The 22,226-nt window shown below is 39.3% G+C and overlaps 1 protein-coding gene across 1 annotated transcript in view; it reads right to left on the bottom strand.

The window, feature by feature from the left end:
- Positions 1-9,939, bottom strand: part of znf462 (zinc finger protein 462) — a 40,308-nt gene extending 30,369 nt beyond the window's left edge. The window contains 1 exon segment of the mRNA XM_048258387.1: positions 9,651-9,939. The gene's annotated coding sequence lies outside the window, so the exon portion shown is untranslated.
- Between the last annotated feature and the right edge of the window lie 12,287 nt (positions 9,940-22,226).

Raw genomic sequence — 22,226 nt, forward strand, 5'->3', positions numbered from 1 at the left:
ACATTTAAAATCAAGCACAAACAACATTGCTTAAAATGCAAAGCTCACAGAGGTTTGGTCTTTCAACTTTCCTTTGACAACTGTAATCTTTTCTGGTCCACAAGCAAGGAGAAACTCATTGGCTTTTATCTCACAGCAAATCCATTTCCAGGAAACATATGGCAGCAGAACTAGGTCAACCATTTACCAACTAGCATGAAGCATCTCCGAGAATACCAACAGAAGCCTTTTCAAATGAACAGATTGTTTAGCCTCATAGCCATTACAAGATAGGAGGAAATGTCAATGAAACAGTGTGGTCAAGTCAAATATGTCAAATTACCCTACAAAAGGCAACAGCAAAGCAAAGATTACTGGTGGGCATTTATGTCCCATTGTGTTCCCAGTTCAGGAATAATTGTCTATTCAATTTAATCTGTTTCAAAAACACCTGTATTTGTTTGTCACAATATTCATATTTGGTAAGTAAATAACAAACCCTGCTAGAAAAGATGGAGACACACAGAACATTCAGTTTTCAGGGATCCAGTAATCAGTAACTGGGTGATGCAATTTCCAGAAAACCTGATTTGTCTCTAAGTCTAAAAAAATCACATGAAATACATTTTGACAGACTGGACCTTCATAAAAATATAGCCAAGGAAATGTGTTTACATAAATAAAGAAAAAAATAGTCAATTTCAAAATAATCTAAGGTCTGGTTCTGATATTCTTCCCTGCCAAGCAAGAATCTCCTTTAAAATACTATTGCAATAGCGGGGACATTGTTAATCCTTCAGTGAAATGATAATTTGCTGTTTGATGTCTGGAATTTCTTATACTGCAAGGTCAGAACATGCTCTTAGCAGATGGCAACCTGAAATCACCCAGAGAGCCTACTTAACACTGTCCCATGGCTTTCTTCATAGTCCTCCTTACCACTTGGATTCCTGCTCAGAATACTACATGAATTTTAGGGACACTATGGATTTACTTTGGATTTTCTTTTGTCTCCATGTTAAGGACCTAAACAACTGACCTACAGACCTCATCAAATATGGTGTAAACATGAAAAAAGATGAGAAGAGACAACAATTCTTCCATCCGCAAAATAAAAAAATGATATCCATTACCAGCCACATCTTTTTAAAATACTACCTCTACTACATCTAGAGACACTGAAATTCACTCCAGAAAAACGGTGGAGAAACTTTCAACATTACATGTAGAAGGCCAGATTGCTCAAACTGTTTCAGTGGAGTCCCCTCACTTGGCTGCTCCCTCTGGTCTGACAGAATTATCTTCTGCGTCGCCACAGCAGAGGCTGTGCAGAGGCTGTAGCTACACAGAGGACTCCATTTTACTCACAGCCACACTGCAGCGTCAGTCAGAGCAGGCAGTCATTGGTAATCCACCATTTTGTGCTCCTCAAGGCCAAGGCAATGAAGTATTTTTTCACCCTCCACCCATTTTCACCCCATGTTATCTCATTACACAGACAGGAATCTAGTTCAGAGCAATGACCTATGCAAGTTCCCTTACTTGTTCTCTGCTTCCCATCTTTTTTATGGTTGCTACTACCAAAAGAACAGTCCCAGTTGAGGGCCACAATCCAGCCATGACCTTAGAAAATGTCCACAAGCTGCCTGAGAAGATCTTGAAAATCTGCTTTACAGGCTACTGGAGAGACCAATTTGAACCTTCAGAAGTTTAAACCATAGATAGCTATACCAAGGCAAACAGGCATACATTCTGTTATCCAATAAGAAAGTAGAGCAATCACCTAAATGCTCATCAAAACGTATTTAGCTCTTAGGCCTCTGAGAATGATCACTTTTATTTTTGAGAGAGAGAAGGTTGGCATTCCTATGAGTTCTAAAAGTAGGCTACATTCCTTTGGGTGTGGTGAAAACATTCTTTTTCATCATCTAGCTCGATCAGAACATGACACTATTCATGCTACAAAAGCAAACAAAACATCACAAAAGAATAACAAATGTGAGTTAAGCATAGCCAAATGGATGCACTCAAGAAAATGTACAATTGCAACTATAACGTCAGTTATGAAAGGGATTAACTCTGGTAGCCCTGGTTCAAAAGGCCATTTTTCAAAGACGATTGAGAGGCAATTGAGATCTACAATCTTATTTTTTCACATTAGAATTAACGTTATCGTTTAAACATCCATTCTATGATCCGGATATCGGAGCCGGATCTTGAATTTCCCCTTGGGGATCAATAAAGTATCTATCTATCTGTCTATCTATCATAAATTTAAATGTGAAAGTTCTCCAAATTGCTTGTTTTGTGTGTGTGATTAGTTGTAAGGCCACAGATATGGAAAGAGACCGTAATATTAAAATTTAACTTGATTTATTGGTATTGAAGCCAACAACTTTGGCTGTAGGCAGATGGCTCCCTACACTAAGGTCTGTGATCAGGTAAAGTAAGCTAAGTACAACTGAAATCCCCCAAAAAACAGTTACTGTTACTGAGGTCAGCAATGGCCTATATTCTGACATAAGATGATACAAGATGATAAGCAAAATAGACATCAGCAGTGCCACCATGGTTATCCAGGTTAAAGAAATTTGAATGAATTCATTTAGATCTATTTTAGATTGTATTATAGCCAGCCAAATAAATATAGCCTCAGCTGATAACTGGCTTTGACCTATTGAGTGGACTTCATCAGGCAAACACACAAAGATGAAAGTTGAATGTTTCAAGAGCAACATAATATTAAAGGAAAAAATTAGGTTATATGCTTTTGGCAGTCAGTATAAACGTATGTTCAAACCTACAAACATTGGCAACGAACTTGAGGTTGATATGAACAAGACACCAACACATTCAAACCGTGGCCTATTCCATAAGATATATTCACTACTTGACCAATTCATGTCACATCACTGTTAAAAGCTTTAATTGGTCATGATATTCAATGTAAATCCAGATGTAAATGTCATTACATTAATATGGTTCCATTTTTTTCTGACGAGTGTTAACATGAGTTTCTACTAATACATACAAGTTAGTGTGTTACTCTAGAAAATGTCATTATTTGCCCATTCTCTGCCATGTGACCAGGGGCAGCAACAGGTTCCACAAAATTCAAATTGTTGATTCAATCTAGCAATGAAACAATATTGACAATTTGTAGAAAAACGGGGAGGATGTCTAGCACTGTTGACTGTGGAATTTAGTTTTGCCCATACTTCCTTGTGGCTATAATATAGCAGATATACTACAGCAAAGGAATATGACTAGTGATATGCTGATCTGAGGGACTTGGTAAAAGAGTGCCTGAGGATAACACAGGTCTGTGCCTTCTTAATTTCCAGTCTGTGCAGTGTGTAGTGTGTAGCAGTAATGTCACAAAACTTTCCTAAAAACTATATTTAAAAATGAAATAAATATTTACATTAGAGTTGACAAAGTCGGGGAAATAAAATGCACTTGATCTGTAAATTAACTTTTCATTAGTTTATTTGAATCTTTTTGAAAGATAAGCCAAACCACCTCTTACTGTGACACCACTTGTAGAAAGATGAGAAACCCATTAATATTAACTTACTGGGGAGAACTCCTTCCACGTTCTTAAATATTTAATCTACCTTGGACAGAGACTTGGCTAATGCTGTGCTACAGAGAAGTAGGATCTCCCCTAGAAAGACCACTCCTGTTCCCCTCTCAAAGACAGCCTTGTCCTGCTCTAGTTCACTGGCAGAGGAACAAGCACCTCCAAAAGTTTCTAGTTCTGAGTCTGTTTTATATCCCCTTTGTAGACAAGTGGGAAATGTCATTAAAACTGTATTTAATGACAAAGCTGATTCCTCATCATAATATATACAATGGGAATGTAAGAAGCAAATGCAAAGCTCTATCTTATGAATATAAGGACATGCATACAGTTAAGCAGACAAAAGGAGACAGACCAGAACAACCTCATTTGATGTCATCACCCAATGCCATGTGCAAAAGTGCAGCAAGTTAAAGGCTCAGTCAGGGATTTTACGTGATTTCTAGTCCATAACATTTTTTGTCACATTCAGCAATCATCTCCTCACGACCGCTAGCTGCCCATTCCATGATTACACTGTAAAAAAAAAAAACAGTCTCTATAGGCAGCCCAGGCTCCGAAAACTGGACACAAACAAAGCGGCAGCCTGCCCCAAAACAAAAACGAAACCCTGCGTGGAATTTCTGTAGGAATACTGAAGGTCAGGTACCTCTCGTGTTTTGTTTGGTCCTTGGTTAAAATATAATGTACATTTTGTTGCATCTGCTAATGAATGTAAACATAAACTTAAACAAAAAAACAAATGCGACTTCCTGCGAAATCCCTGACTTTAATATGGGATTCTATTAAATGTTATCTAGTTTTTAAGAACAAAAATCTGCTTAGAAGGAATAGTTTGTCAAGATAACAATCTGAATGAATGTTGTACATTAATGTAATCCATGTTGATAGTTGTCTTTTGCAAAACAATAATGGGCAGCTTCTCATAAGCAGCAGACACTTAAGTATAACAACTGTGTATTTCTGTTTTATTCATTTACACTGTTTTTCTTTGTGTTAACATAAATAATCAGTAGATCATAGTTTGTGAAAATGTATCTGTAAAACACAAACCGATGATACAGGATCTTTCATTTTACTAATGCACCTGTTGAGCAGAACACGTGCTCCATTTTGTATAGGAGATAGGGACTGTGTGAGGTCTTATTGATCAATGTTAATTGTACAGTTTGAACTCTTATTTCTGAAAATACTGATTTTGTTTCCTTTAATTCAAAAGTAAACTCCAGCCTTTTTCAACCTGGGGGATATTCCAAGTATGTGGTTTAGAGACAAACCTTCTAATGGTAAACCTCAGAAAAGCTGTATGGCTTCATTCTCCAAACAAAACAATGCCATAGGGCTCTTGTTGCAGGAGATTTACTACTCCGAGTTAACTTACCAGGTTTGTCACTACCCCCCTGGGCCCCATTTATAGATTGTTTCTATATCTACATTTTCAACTAAATTGGTCAAATATTCAGTTACAATACTTAAACCCTCTGGCCCGAAAGGCTGTACAATAAGCTAATTGGGCATGGGGGAAACATCAAAGTATACCTCATGTTTTGCCACCAACTAGGCTTAAAATACTGCCTTGGTCACATGAAGATCCCTATCAACATAACAACCTCTCTGTCTGCCTCTATCAAATGCCTTACCTCCATCTTCTTCCGGGTCTCTGACCTATAGAATTAAGTCCCTGTCAGTCCCTCTACATTACATTAAAAAGCTGCAGATACGGTAGATAATAAATAAGAAACTGTTAAAATATTTTGTAAGTGTAGAGCAACGTTTCAGAATAAAATAAAATCTCTTTAAAAATATGTTCAACCTTTATTGAGACATCGAAATAAAACTTTAAAAGTGCACAGGGGAGCAATGAAATTGAATTTAAACCTTTTGCATGTTTAAGCCTATGTACTTGATTGGGGGGGGTGTGGGGGGTGATTGGAGCATTTTAAGATGCATTTTGTGGGAAACCAAACAAGTGAGCTTAAGTAGTGAAATACTACAGCACACCTGAGAGATACAAAAGATGAAGAATACACAAATAATACATGTGATTATATTATGCTATTATATTATAATATATTAGTACACCCCTTGTGTTATTTCTTTCCTTTTTGACTTCTTCTGTATAAAACAAATCAAGAATATCAAAGGTCGACCACCTTTCAAGGAAGTAGACTACAGTATTTACAACATATATTAATATTATTTGAATCAAACTCAGATTGTCAGAGAGAGTGCCGTTACAGCATTTCCCATGAGCAACTTGCCTCACTTTGTGAATGAAGCTATTGGAGCATTGCAGTAGGGTATTGTGTGTGGATAGTCCCAGTTACAGCACAGGGCACCACCACCTTCAACTTCCCTTCTCCGCTTTTGTGTCAAGATGTCCATTATAGCAATTTCCATTTAACACTCCATCAAGATGGATGCTTTCATTTTATCATAAAAAAAACTTTCCCCAACAGGCAGGACAATGGACCAAATGAAGGTCCTGGTTCTTGCATTAGGCTACTATGTCCCTCCAAAAGGGAGAATTCTACCTTGAAACAGAAATTGCAACACTAAACATGTGTGTCTTCAAGTGAATTAATGACCCTAAAGATTGGTGTTTACAATTTAATACACATATTCACATGTTTGCAATATCAGCCAGTTATAACCATTAGTGTTACTTTCATTGTGGCCCATAATTTGAGAACAGTGTGAAGTAATTAGCCTTATTAGTGAATACAATCATTCCAGACCATCCTTTTCTGTTCTGGTAAGAATTTGGCTTACATTGTACTAGATAGATAGATAGATACTTTATTGATCCCTAAGGGAAATTCAAGACTGGCCTGCATACTCAAAGTTAATAGCCTACTTTTAAAACTCCGTCCTTAGGTGACAATCGCATCTCCTTTATACATTATTACATATAGGCTAATTCAAGACTACCAATGTAATAAGTATATTTACAAAGGAATAATGTGGTGTGGAAAACAGTGTAAGACTGATTATCATATGCAGCCTTGTTAGCTTAGGGTTGCAAACATTGGGCAACTACTGTACATAACAATATACATAATCATGGCTTGCAGGCACAACTGATGTGTCTTACATTTGTTAATGCAGGTGCAGCCATTAGACAACATTCAATACAAACAGTACATGCCAACCTTTCAGCATTTTATCCACAAAAGCCCATTTTCTTTACTTATGGGATAAGGTAGGCCTACACTATGGGCCCTATCTATGTCCAAATACTGTTTTAAGACAGTTTATAATACATTTACAACACTACCAGAAGTCCAGACAAAACTTGCCAGAAGATTGAGGCTTACATTTTGTCACTGAAAGGTCAAATATGACATTGACATGTGAAATACTAAAACACTACAGTAAAATGCAATATGAAAATATCTACTGGCTGTTAAGTGCTTCAATAACTTGATGCTGAAACAAATGCAATCACATTGGGGAAACAATTTGCATGTAATTTTAGTAACCAAAGGTATTTCAACCCAACTCGCCCAAATGTATTATGGTATTCAACCAATGCAATAATGGAATTGTCCCATTCATTCATCATAAAATGAGTAAACAATGAACCTTCTTCAATTTCATTTTCTACTTTGCAGTTACTGTAATGTGCCAAAGCAAGTCTCTATGATATCTGCCATTAGTGCCCTCATCTGAGGATGAGGAACATTAAGTCACTATAGTAACCTGAAATATGTTGTGGTGTAGGCTACTCCAAATCCTTGAATACCAAACATGGTGTTAATCCCTACTTCCCTGTTTCCACACTGGACATTTCAAATTAAGTCAACACTGACTTCCAGCTGATCAAGTTTCCAGGCAATTTAAAAATGAATATTTTTTGTTAAGTAATGTCATCCATGTTTTTTGAAAATATGAAAATACAGCTACTGGAAAGGAAAATATTTGACAGCACTTCAACTAAACACACTAAAGAACTACTGTTGGAAACATTCAGAATGGACAGGGTAGGACACAGCCTTTAAAGAAAAGTAACATCAAACAGAACCTGGAGAACTATGAAGTCCATAAAATGAACATAATTAAATGAAACAGCAGAATAGGTCAGTGCCCTCATGGAGGAGTTGCATTACATTCAAACTGATAGGAGTGTGCCTAAAGGTCCTTCACTCATTGAGAACTTAACATTCAGGATAACTTTTAAACTTTGATTGCTGCACAGGTAAAATAAACACAATCAAGCAATGCCGCCACAAGAAGGACAAGCCTGACCACAAGAGACCTGTTTGGCTTGACAGGCAAGCGCGGCACCATTTTAAATGCTCCTAGCTTGGAGTTGTCGCAGAGTGTCTAGCGCTGTCTCCCTGTCAGCAAGATTCCACAGTGGCTGGAGTTGCAGAAACAAGCAAGCTCATGCAAACACACTGCAAGGGAGGAGGAATCTGGCATTTCCCCATGAGGTGACCTTAAGCAAAATGTCTAGCCTATAAAGTACACTACATTGACAAAAGTACATGTACAAAAAAAGACACTAGGCCTACACTAGCCTACTATGTTTTATTGCGTTTTAATGGCAACAGTATAGGCTAGTTGTCGCTTAGCCTGAGTCTTCATTCAATGTATCTTAATGGATTTGACATAGGCCATTCTACGTTTAAAAAACCAAATACATTTTTTATAATTTCAGTAGACTACTGTTAGTTAAAATAAAGGTCGGTGAGCATGCCATTTGTGAAATAGACATTGACAGTAAAACCTTTTTAGACTAAACAAAATCTATTTTTAGCTGCGTGTTTAAATGCGCAAGAGACAGAGGAACTTGAAAACTTCTTCCTGGAGTTAACCTCGTTGGTAAGTGGGGGCCACTAGTAGAACATTAACAACCTGCCGACTTTCTCAAGGCGTTATTTACTACAGAATTCCCACCTCCATGTTCCGCTAATCATCTGTCTGTCTCAGAGTCTTCCAATCCGACAGTCCATCGAGCCCTAACGCCCCCCGTGTTCCACAAGAAGAGTTAAGAAAATGTGGCTTTCTGAGAGATTGAAAGAATACCAAACTGTTTCAAAATACAACACCGTGTTTTCCCCCGCAAAATGAATGCTAAATTCAAATAGGCAGCTCCAGTAGCAGCTGTAGGCTATATAAAAGGCAGCTTTCACTCTCTAGTCATGCAGATCTTCCGAATAGCCGGTGCAAACCACGCTAGAAGAGTCCACCTTTGTTCCTGCGTAGCCAACGAGATCTAGTCTGCCTCCTGGCTCGTTCCTGTGAGACTATCTGCCTTCCTCCATTTTATGGTGAAGCCCACAATGACATACCTGACTTCAGAGCACTGACAGCACAGTCGCGCATGCACACACGCACACACACACACACACACACACATTCAACAGCGATGGCAAGTGGGAGCAAAGGGGGGAAGAATACAATAAGTGACTTGGAAAATAACTCGCGTGTCCCCTATGTTAAGGTGCCTATAACCCCACAAAGCATAGCAAAGCCCATCAAACTAGATTTTAACAAAGCACAGGGAGTAAAAACTGTTAGTTGTTTTTCCTATGGGTCTGGACGTGGACCAGAGGCTATGCCAGCCAGACCGTCGCTAATGGAGGCTCAGCTCCCATAGCTCTAGCGCTAGTGGAGAGCAAGCCGTGCAATGGCTTCTTCTCCAAGCGAGCACAGCCTACCAGCAAGAGGGTCGAGAGCTAAATACATGATCAGACCAGCCAAAAGATTGCTCTTAAATGGTAATTGGTGTTAACAAACTCAATATAAATCCTTACAGGTTCATTTCCGAGTCCCAGTCCTCAACAACAGAACGAGATGTCTAGATAGCCTAGAAATGGAAGGTCGGTAGAGTATTTAAGAACACAGCCGAGTTGACTTGGTAGCCTATATTTGGGTGCCAGTTTCAGGACATTCTCTCAATCGCTCTCATAGTCACACCCGACCGGTTGGTTCTACAACTAAGAGAAAACGAGAAAAAGCTGTTTCCAGGTCATTCACGCGGCGCTCTCCAAATTATTATGTCTAGCCTTGACTACGATGTTGCTTCTGGACCATTAACCAAGCTGTGGTCTTCATGTTCAAGGAAATCGGTTTTACTCACGGGTTCGTCCAGAAAAACGACCTTCTTAAAAGTTGTTCCGTGTCTCATGCGTGTGCCCGGTCTAGTGGATGATCGCCATCTTTCCTGCTTCTCTTGTGCTGCAGCTGCAGATGACCTGAGATCCGTCTGTCTCTGAATAATGAGCAACCACAGAGACAAGGAAGACAATCTGCAAAGCAGGCAACACAAAGAAGTTTTGGAGACTAGCAAGCACCAGAGGGTGCACAAGAGTTTACGATGAGACGACAGCGCAGCAGGATGGTCAGCGTGGTATGTTTCCCAAAAGCCACTCATTCTTGATTGAGGGAAATTTACCAGCGTAGCTATGGAACTCAATCAGGCGGACTGGATAATGCTAGATATGGCATATTATCCATACGTCTACGTCATTTTGGGGTTATTTTGAGTTCAGTAGGCCTACCTAGTCAAACAACGCCTAGTGATTGAAACACCATAGAAATTGTCCTGGTAGAATTTAGCCTGATGGCACCAAAACTGAACAAACCTGCTCATCAGCCTAAACATGTAGGCTTAGCATGTATTACAGACCTGTAGGCCTAATGGCTGTAACATTCCATATGACGTTTGTCACATTAGCTTAATTGTCATGAAGTGTCACAATGTTGACTTTTCCCTTTCAACAACCCACCCAAAACCCTACCATAAACAGGGTTGAATATTGGTGAGGATCCAGCTGGCAAGCAGGCAATTGGCTGGACTGTTTGGAAGCAAGTTGAGGTCTTTTTACAGAGGCACCATTGAGAGCATCTTGACTGGGACCATAACTGCATGGTATGGGAACTGCTCTCAATACAATAGAAAAGCACTTCAGAGAGTTGTGCGTACAGCACAGACCATATGCGGCTGTGACCTACCCTCCATACTGGAGTTATTTGAGGGAAGATGCATTAGGAAGGCAAAAAAAAATCTTGAATGATCCTAGTCATCCCAACCATGAACTATTTGAGCTATTACCATCTGGCAAACGATATAGAAGCTTGAAAGCTCGTACCACCAGACTCCAAAGTAGTTTCTTTCACCAAGCAGTTATTGCTGAACTCATGCTGAAGACAAGGCACTTTTTTCCCCCTACACACACACACACACACACCCTTTCATTTATTTATTTTTTGAGGAGAAAAAAAACACAACGAATTTTACTCTGTTATAAACCCATAATGAGATGTAATAAAAGAAATCTTGAATCTTGAATCTTGTTCTTTTAACCTAGAGTAGGCCTAATCAAACTCATTTTGAGTCAAGCATTCGAGCATTCGATAAACAATATTTTAGAATTTAGAATTTTAATCTACAAGGTGGCAGTGAAAGGGTTCTGTGGTGGGGCGCAGGATTGTTCTAGAAACAGTGGAATCTAATGTAATACGTATGTTATTTCACATGATGCCTTGCTCAAAGAGAAGAAAGCTGGACAGCAAGAATGGAGCTTTTAGTAACGATTGGACCGATTCTCAGGCTTTCTGATATGTTCTGAGACTGTAGCGATTATCAAAAGCGCCATTATGAGACAAAGCACACAATTTTTGAGAAACCATACCCACTTAACAGTGAACTGAGGGCACAGCAAATGTACGATCAAAGAGGGCAATATGATCGACCCATAAGAATCTTGACATAATCATTCACTTTACATTCGTAGCCCAACAATGTGCTAATGAATATTCCCTGAATGTTTCCTGGATTTTGGGTCAGCATTTAAACACATTTAAAGTTGCTGATGGTGGAACCCTCAGCTGCAGAATATCCCTCTACTTGTCTCAAGTTCAATTCAAGTCCAACTTATCTTAAAATGTTTTTTTTTTTCTTCTCAATTTATTCTTATCTCGCCTTATTTCAAGAGTCCTTTAGGAAAAACAGGTGAGATCTCATAATTCTGCTTGTAGACCTATACTTATTTGATTTGTCTGTTGTTAACTAAATTAAACATTGATACAACAAGCCTTCTTCAACATACACCAATCAGCCATAACATTATGACCACTGATAGGTGAAGTGAATAACATTGATTATCTCGTTATCATGCGTGTGTAAGGATTTGAGCGACTTTAACAAGGGCCAAATTGTGATGGCTGGATGCCATCTTTAAATCAAGCAGGTTGTTCCCGGTCTGCAGTGGTCAGTACCTATCAAAAGTGGTCCAAAGAAGGAAAAGCGGCGAACCAGCAACAGGGTCATGGGCGGCCAAGGCTCACTGATGCATGTGAGGAGTGAAGGCCGGCCCATGTGGTCCGATCCAACAGACGTGGATGGCCGAGTGCATGTGCGCCGCTTCACATGGCACCAGGATGCACTATTGGAAGAGGGCAAGCTGGCGGAGGCAGTGTGATGCTTTGGGCAGTGTGATGCTGAGAAATCTTGGGTCCTGCCATTCATGTGGATGACCACCTATCTAAAAAAATGTGCAGACCTTGTGCATCCTTTCATGGAAATAGTATTCCCTGATGACAGTGGCCTCTTTCAGCAGAATAATGTGCCTGGCTACTAAGCGAAAATGGTTCAGGAATGGTTTGAGGAACATAACAACAACAAGTTCAAGGTGTTGACCTGGCCTCCAAATCCCTCAGGTCTCAATCCAATCAAGCATCTTTAGAATGTGCTGGACAAATAAGTTTGATCCATGGAGGCCCTACATCGCAACTTGCAGGACTTAAAAGATCTTCTGCTAACGTCTTGGTGTCAGATACCACAGCACCTTCAGAGGTCTTGTGGAGTCCATATCTCGACGGGTCAGGGCTGTTTTGGTGGCCACCTGCACAATATTAGGCTGGTGGTCATAATGTTATGGCAGGTGATCATACTGGTATGTACTTATAGCAAATCTAAACACTGTGACATTTGTGCCTATCTATGCAAGTTTCTAATGCTTGGTAGGGATATGTTTGCAGGGGTGTATGTAGCAAGACCACCAATCATTGTTGAGCCACAGAGACCTGCTGGTCCAAGTTAATTACTGTAAGTTTTGTATTACATACCCATCTGAGTCATCTAACAAATAAGAACAAAGTCAATGTATTTCATATTTTATAGAGATGTATGGATGACAAGTAATGATAATGACTTTTTTGAAAGAGTTTAAAATGGCTCTGAAACACTCTTTCAATGACATAGCAACAATGGTCTGAAAGGAAGAGGACATCCTGCATGGAAGTGTGGGAGTCTGAAGAAAAGAGAGGTTGTGTCTGTTTGAGTGTAAGTTAAGTGAAACCAGTTTTACCCTGAGCAAGTAGTATTTCCTCATAAGTCAGACCATTGTTGATATTGAGATATCTTTACAACAATTTGTAAAGCATCGATATTCATTGTTCCACAAACACAATGCTGTTTGATCTGTGAGAGAAGACGTATCCTTTCAAATTAAATACACAACTGGCTAGTGAGATGCAACATGTGAATCAACATGGCACTTTGACGACATGGATTGTCAGATAGCAAGAATCCTAATCACTAAGGTGATCTGATTTAGCTGCTGAGAATCAACATTTGAAGGAACTACTAATTACAAATGTGTTCTCACCCCCCCACACACACACACACACACACCCACAATAGGTAGAAGATTTCAAGGGTGTCCGCCGGGTGCTAGAGTTTATCATGCTGTTACAGCATATGGCCTGTGCAGCAAATCTGATTAATTTGGGAGGAACGGGACAGACTGCACCAGGAAAACCCAGCCGTTTCCATGTTCCTCTCTGCCAGACCTTCCTCCAGAGTTGCTAAAAACAGACAAATAGACGTCAGGGACTCAGATGTTCCCACTGTGGACAGAGAGGAGGGAAGATGTACAATTTAAAGCATGAAGATGGACCAAATGCTAGCCGAAAAATAATGTCTTTCATGGGTTGACTTACAACCTTTTGACTTGAGTGACTCTTTTTCATATCTGAATAATTATTGAGAAAAAATTGTCTTGTGGAGCTAAACATCATGGAACTCTGTTATAAGTTCATCAGAGGTCTGCTCTTCTAAAATGTATTCATTATTTACATGTCATTATTAACTGATTTAGTGTCCTACAGAATGCATAAAATGTTAAGCAATTTAAATGACATTGTGAAGGATCATGTGTTTTATGAACTAGATATACCGCATATCGGTACAAAATATGACCGCCGCTCAGTCCTGTACATCCTCTCCCGCTTGTTGTCACACTTCTCAATCTGTCTCCATCTCCTACTCCATCCCCTACTCTTGCAACTTTTGTGTATGCTTGTATGTGCGTGCCTGTGTGTGTGTGTGTGTGTGTGTGCGCGTGTGTGCCTGTGAGCGTGAGTGTGTGCTTACATGTGGGTGTGTGTGTTTGTGCGTGTTTGTGTGTCTGGTTGTGTGGATGTGTGTGTGTGTGCAAGCGTGTGTGTCTGCATGCGTGTATGTCAATTTGTTTCTATCTCCTATAGAGCCTGACCAATATGGGATTTTGAAGTCTGATACCGATTTCGATACCAACCACATGTGCAAGTCACAAGCAAGTCTCAAGTCTTAACCTTCAAGTCTCAAGCAAGTCCAAGTCATTTTTTGTGACAATCAAGCAAGTCAAGTCAAGTCAAGTCATAGCTTGGGTCAAGCAAGTCAAGTCAAGTCATAACCAAATCATACAAATTCATGATGATTTACCCATGTTTTCATTTTAAAATAAGCTACAATAGGCTAGTTATGAACTGCTGGAGTTTTATTTGTAACAAACAAATATACATTGTTTCAATATGCCTCAAATATTAGGTAAACTACATCAAATCATGACAATATTCAAACAGTTCAAGTTACCTGTCCAGACCTGTCACATCTCCAGGGACCAAATAATGTTGAAAAAAGTGAACTAATCTATCAATCAAACGCTGCCGCCGATGTCAACTTTGACAAGCGCGATAGCACAATGGGTTTTAGGAGGGTTTAGGACTGTCAATGCTATATCATATTATACATAATAAGCCTAACATGTGAAGTAAGCTACTTTTCTATGCTGATTGCTGGCAGTTAGCTAGGCCTACTTACTGTTGTTACTAGGCTGTAACGTAGCCTATGGAACAGGGACGTGTTTAAGAGGGAGGGAGAAAGAGAGGCACCTACTTTAGGTTACATTGGCAACATTTTCGCATATCAAGATTAAACTTAGACAAGAAAATGTTTCACTTTGCCATTTCACACATTTTAACCTAATATGGCGTTAACTAAAAAATCATAATAGATTCAAAGCCAACTCTTAACATGACTCAAATTTGACATTAGGTTTCTAACATGACTAACTTCTGATGGATGAAAATCAACGTGTGGTGGTTATGTCGCTAATTTGTGCACTTGCAGACTGCTGTTCATTTCTCTTTTGAGTTGTCAGATACATCATCTGTAAAGCCAAACATTATTATGTTTTGGTATAAACGTCGAGCCTTCCATATTTGCAAGTTAGCCTACCTCAGTCTGTCTCATTTGATCTGGCACTTGCTGTTGGTTTGTCGCGTCACTTTGGTAACAATGACAGGTTAAGCTCAAGTGGCGCATGCAACAGCACCTAAGCAGATTTTCTAAAATCGTAAAGTTAACTCCTTAATATCTATGAAAAAATAAAAAGTCAAGTCATTTCAAGTCATTTGTCTCAAGTCTCAAGTCATGAATAGCAAGTCAAAGTCAAGTCAAGTCTTTTATGTTGATCAAGCAAGTCTCAAGTCCTAAAAAATGTGACTCGAGTCCCCCATGTCTGTCAAATACCCCCCAGATTTCAGTGCCCATCAGTCCCAACATTTAACAATATAATCAAACAGTCCCAAAGTAAATTAAATCCCAAACCAAACTGAACATCTTCTGCTTTTGATAGTCTACCGGTATGCCGCTCCAAATGAAACGCATGTCTCACAATAAAACGCACATAAGAAAGGCCTGCCTCAAATACAAGTCTGCCCCAAATAAAGTGTGCTTTGCGCAGCCTAAGTAGATAAAAGACCCTGGCCATAATTTGAGAATTTACGACTCCTAAACATTTCTCACCCGTTATCCAGACATGCATGAAAACATTTGAAACAAAACTCAGCATAGGTTATTTTTAGAATGATGACTTTCTCTTAGCATTGTCCTAACCGTTAAAACGAGTTAGATATGACGAGACATTGTTTACAGAGATACACTGTAAGGTTGGCTGCAAAGATTATGTAGACTGTTACAATTGACTGCCACACGCACACACACACACATATTAGCATTATTATTGGTGTAAACCAGGCCATTTTAGCATCCCGACAAGCTTTTTGTCGGGACTCGGGGACACACAACTCAAAATCAGGACTGTCCCGGTTAAACCGGGGTGTCTGGTCACCCTATTCTGTGTGATAGTTGAATAACTTGCCTTTCCAGATTAAATGTCCATACTGGTTAAGAATGGCATGTGAACAGTCTCTAAAATAAGGGTAGCTTCCTTAGTATAGCGTCATTGAAAGTTTGCATGTCATTCGCACATCATTTTTTCTCTCTCGCTCTCTCGGAGGTACTGTAGACCTAGCCTGCCGAGCATTTGCTCTGCTGCTGGCTTGTGTCTCTACATCGCCCAAAATGCTTGATTGCATTGCATTCTCCAGATTTTTAGTTACATTTTCATGTACCACATCAGCATTTTTGTTTAGTGAATCTTTTGTAAATTACCGTCGGGCCCTCCTTGGCCGCTTTCGTTATCGCCCAGCTCACCTCAGCTTGCAGCCATTCACTCCTTCGTCTTCATTAACATTCCCGGTAGAATTCTCAATCTTTTTGGCCTTTATGTGTCCAGTTACATAGTCTGTCTGTTCTTGGTCTTGGATTTTGTGAAATACATTTCTAAACTAGATGTACCGCATAGCGGTACAAAATATGACCGCCGCTCAGGCTTGTACATCCATTCCACGAAAATAAATCACATTAATCAAATCTTCTACTCCATCCCCCACTCTTAAAACTTTTGTGTATGCTTGTTTTGCATGTGTGCGGGCCGCACAGAAAGTAGCCTACTGGCGCTGCAAAGGTGAATAGATTTGTAGCACTTGCCAAAAAAATTGTAGCATTGTTATAAAACCTTTAAAATCTGTAAACAATCAGACCAAAGTAGGGCAGTTCATCACAGTCCATCCATTGCAACTGGACTGATGAAAGGTACACCTGTAGGCTACGTTGTATTTGAGAAAAGCAGTAGGTAGCAGCATAATGTATTTATTTATTTATTTATTATTATTAAACAAAACAATCCCTGTCAGTTCCATGCAGTTTTCAACAGCTATGTCATGTCATGGATTTTTGTGAATGTTTCTTTTTCTACATTATGCAACAGTTTAAGTCATCTAGTTCAGTGGTTCTCAAAGTGGGGTCCGGGGACCCATAGCCAAGGAGTCCGCAAAATAATTTGCTTGAAATTATAAAATTGAGTTTTATTATTTTAAATATTAATATCTACAGATGATGCCCCTTTTCACCGTTAAAACTTAGGTCATGAAGAACCATTCCAACTACTGCTTAGCTTGGCTTATTTGTTAGCCAGCTAGCTGATGAATGTGTAGAAATGTTTGAGTGAGTCCATGTTGTCAAGTGATACAAAATCCAAAACTGACAAAAGACGTGCACATCTGCCAAAAAAACATGTTGCACATCTGCCAAAAAACCTGTTGCACATCTGCCAAAAAAACATGGGATAGTGGACCTGTCCACAACTTCAGAGAATACAAATGACATGCTTAATTGTTACGGCTATGAGGGGGTCCTCGGAATATTTTCTCCCCCAAAAGGGGTCCAAAAACATTGAGAACCCCTGATCTAGTTCATATGATATTCAACTTTATTGTCAATGCACAAATTAAATACCAGTAGTTTAAAACAAAATGCCGTTTTACCCAGTGGTGCAAATAACTGACATGTCGCTGTGTGCCGATATGTTGCTGATTGGATCATAAACGGCCACAGCAATGAAGAAAAGTGAAAGTGATTGATAATGACTATTATTGTGTTACATGCTCCAAATGTAAAGCACTTTGAACTGCATTCTGTGTATGAAAGGTGCTATACAAATAAAGCTTATTATTATAATTATTATTATTATTATTATTATTATTATTATGTCCGAAAGGGCCTTCATGAAATGCGTCGCTAGACTGTTTATACACATTTTAACGCCCCCTCTGTGACGTGTTCGCCCCCCAGGTTCAGAGCTATTCTAAATGCAAAAATGCATAGAGGGAGTTATGACAAAACCGTGACTGTTAACAAACTATAAGCTATATAAGGTAGGCCCTACACTAGGCCTATTACACAACATAAATTGTCACTAGGCTATGCTGGCGACCCAAATAAAATCTCCTTTGGGAACCAATGGCTTACAGAATGAAGCGGACTTAAGCTGCCACCTCTTGACGAAAAGTTAATAGTTTTGCAAATCAGTAGTAATACATTTCAGGCAGCTGCATGAATCACGGAAAGTGCGAATGAAGTGGACCCTTCTATATGGGACCCACTGTACAGTAGCTGAAGGTCTGTGGCTAAAGCAGCCATAATGAAAGTGTTATCATTGTTTGGATACTTCACACACACATGCTTTTTAATCGCATAGACTACAACTACCAAGCTGGAATCGACTCCCCTCTCACACCCTAAACACGCACTTCGAACAAACAAAAAGCGTCTCAGTCTCACGGTATAGCCATAGGCAAAACTGTATCAGACCGGTGTAATGTTGGTACTAAATCATCCATCCCAAAGAATGATTTTTGTAGCACGTGCAACAAATATGTGTAGGTACAGCCCTGCCCTGGATACATCTCTCAACGTGCGCTCTAAAACATTTGGTTTAAATGGAGATGTAGAATCTACATTGCGGCGAGTTGACACAAATTATTCACTTTACGAATTTATGTAGTTTCAGTCCTAGTTACTTATTTACTTTGAGCCATGCTCTTCCTTACTTGAATCACCTTTGAAAATAGAGGATTGGAGTGGCCCCCCGGGACCAAACGAAATTTTTCCGTAAAAGTCTAGTGGGGCTACATACCCACCAAATTTCATGTGCCCCGGTGTTTCGGTGTCCCGGGTATCGTTGACCAAAAATTCAGGAAGTAGATGACAGAAAAAAAAAAAAAACTTGCTAGCGGCGGTCATAATAAATGTGTCTTATAGTCCGTGACGCATTTTTGACTGATGCGACTTATACTCGACCGGAAAATATGGTATTTAGCAAGCAGAAATGTCCTAGCTCGGTGTTTAGGATGCATTGTAGACAGGTCTCCATGCCATGCTGTATATCTTCCATTAGCAAACCATCGCATTAGCAAACATTAATGTTGTGGCTAACTAGCTTAGCTCCTGTCACTATGGTCAGAACACAATGGGATGACAGTCGAAAGAGACAATTACAGTGCTGTTATCAATTATCAGAGTTTATGTTTCACAAATACACCAACAATCAAACTAGCCTCCATCACTCAACCAATGCTAACGGTAACGTTATTTTACCAATGGGAATAACATGGTTATTGCACATATTGCACATGTACATGCTGTAAGATTAACGTACCTGCAGTAAAAACCAAGCATGTCCAATACACATTCTCAGGTTGATTTCGGCTTCAAGAAGAAATGGGAATTACATTTCAAGGGAAAACATCCTACCATGAATACTCAAGCCACAAAACTGTGAAACCATAAGCAACCGTTGCCTTGTCGTTTTCGTAAGTGAAGTAGAACCAAGTCAAGTAATGCATGTGTGTCTTGCAGCAAGATGCTGCGCCATCTGGTGGACAAACTATGTAACGCCAATACTGGAAATGCAGCCAAAATGAAGGATCAATATTTGGTTTTCTTATACTGAATTTAAAATAATTTATCAGCCGTTATAATTGCCGATACCGATAGTATGTGTGCTTGTATGTGCACTGCCAATGTGCCTGTGTGTGTGTGTGTGTGTATGTGTTCTGAGTGTGTTTATGTGTGTGTTTGTATGTGTGCGTGTCTATGCTTGTGGATGTGTGTGTGTGTGTCTACCAGAAACCCTTCGCTCAACACCACCATCTGAGGCAAAATCCAGCAGTTACACTTCTAAAAAGAGAGTGTAGGAAGCCTGAAAGAAAATGGCGTAAATACAAACTTCAGATCCACTATGAAATCCATAAAGAGATGCTCCGCACATATAACTCTGAAATATGCAAAGCAAGACAGTCTTTCTTTTCTAACATTATCAATAGAAGTTCAAATAACACTCGTATTCTATTTTCAACTGTTGATAAGTTAACAAATCCCCCCTCACAATTAGCGCCCGAACTTCTCTTAACTAATAAATGCAATGAGTTTTCATCCTTTTTTTTTAAAGGTAAAATTGACAAAATCAGACTCAACATATCTGCTCAATTACAACCTGAACTTCCAGCAACAAACAGAGGGAAACTTTACTTGATGTCAGAGTTCAGCTTGATCGACTACGAAACACTACGAAAAAACGTTACAGAATCTCAGCTCTTCCACATGTGTCTTAGACACTCTGCCTACCAATTTCTTCAAAACTGTTTTTCACCTCATAGTGGCGGATGTCCTTCAAATTGTAAATGTATCACTGCTGTCTGGTACTTTTCCTAAGTCACTGAAAACAGCTGTTGTAAAGCCACTTCTCAAGAAGAATAACCTGACTGCCTCCATGCTAAACAATTACAGGCCCATATCAAATTTACCTTTTATTGGCCAAACTATTGAAAAAGTAGTCTTTAATCAATTAACCACCTTCCAAACATCAAATGGGTATTTTGACTATTTCTTAGTCTGGTTTTCGGGTAAATCACAGCACTGAAACAGCTCTCATTAAAGTTTCCAATGACATACGCCTCAACACAGATTCAGGTAAAACATCAGTCCAGTGGTACTGGACCTTAGTGCAGCATTTGACACTGTTGATCACAATATTTTACTACACAGACTAGAACACTGTGTTGGATTTACAGCTGGCTAAAATCATATCTACAAGAAAGGAGCTTCTTTGTTGCCATCGGAAACTGTACCTCAACAATAACGTCTTCCCAGCTAACATACGACCAAATGGCAACGTTGCCTACAAGTTGCCATTTGGTCATGGCGACATTACTTTCTGGCAACGTTGTGGCAACATTGCCACAACGTTGCCTGCAGGAACTTGCCATTAAGTAAACAAATTACGTTGCCACGACGTACTGGCTTGGTAATTTTGATAATGTTGCCTCTTGGTAGTGTAAGTGACGTTGCCACAACGTTGCCTACAGGAGGTTGCCATTAAGTAAACAAATTACGTTGCCGCAACGTAGTGGCTTGGTAATTTTGATAACGTTGCCTCTTGGTACTGTGAGTGACGTTGCCACAACGTTGCCTACAGGAAGTTGCCATTAAGTAAACAAATTACGTTGCCGCAACGTAGTGGCTTGGTATTTTTGATAACTTTGCCACTTGGTAACGCAAGTAATGTTTTTTCCATGTCCAGCACAAAGATTAGGTTTGAATGCTATGCTGGATATGTATGACAATTTCTAGTTTTGTATTGAATTTGTATTTCCATTTTATAGTGACAATAAAGAGCTCACCTTCAGACAGCAAAGCAAAACCCATAGGCTAACATGCTATAAAATAACAGATTTTTTTCTAAGTCAAACTATCTTCGAGCCAGAAAAATTAACCACTGGTTTGTATTGTTTATTCACTACCTAGGGATGACTCAATTCCCACAGAAACTATTTGTGCTCAACTAGGATTAATCCATAACTACATAACAATTCTCAGTTCCACAAACTCTGACCCAGTTGAAAAAATAGCAATGACATACATTCAGATACTGAATTGATGAAGCATTTATTTTAAATGCATATACAGGGACCACATAAATAAATCACAACGACAATTATTTCTATTAAAACAACATTTGAAGTCAAATTCATGCGTTTCACAGATTGAAGTGATGTACTAACAAACCACATTGCAGGGTAGGCATTAGTCAACCAGTACAGAGCATGAAGGCCTTGGAGCGGCTGAGGTGGAGAGTAGCTAAAACAGTGACTGCTAATCAGAATCCAATCCTAATGTTAATGTTGTCTAGTGCAATTTTGACTAAGATCTCCCTCTTGTTATCCAATTACTGGCCACAATAACAGTCTTTTCTCCCAAAATCTCCACAATACTCATTTTGTAATCAAACACGGAGAAATTATAGTAAAAAATATTGTGTCTGTATGAAAAATTGCAATGATAATACTCTGATGAGAGCACAAATGACAACATACTGCAATGTCATGAAGAATGGCCATGAAGATTATTTTTCCCTAACAGGAATCTTGATTGTACTTTGTTTCAGTCACCTCAAAACAGTCATTGATCTTGAATTTTAGTACTCCGACTAATGTTGAATACATGCTAAAAACCTTTATGTCAATCATGTCACAAATTCTATGCAAGTTCTGCAAAACACCAATGCTGTTGTGAGGGGGTTTTTTTGTTTTTGTTTTCTATTTCAGAGGACAGCTACTGGCCACTCAACAACCCCACACAGAGGGCAAAATAAAAAAAGTTTCTATTTTACAAAGGACCAAGACCACCAAAAAAAGATGACTACAA

Source organism: Alosa alosa, chromosome 12 (genome assembly GCF_017589495.1).
Source record: "Alosa alosa isolate M-15738 ecotype Scorff River chromosome 12, AALO_Geno_1.1, whole genome shotgun sequence".
NCBI lineage: Eukaryota > Metazoa > Chordata > Actinopteri > Clupeiformes > Clupeidae > Alosa > Alosa alosa.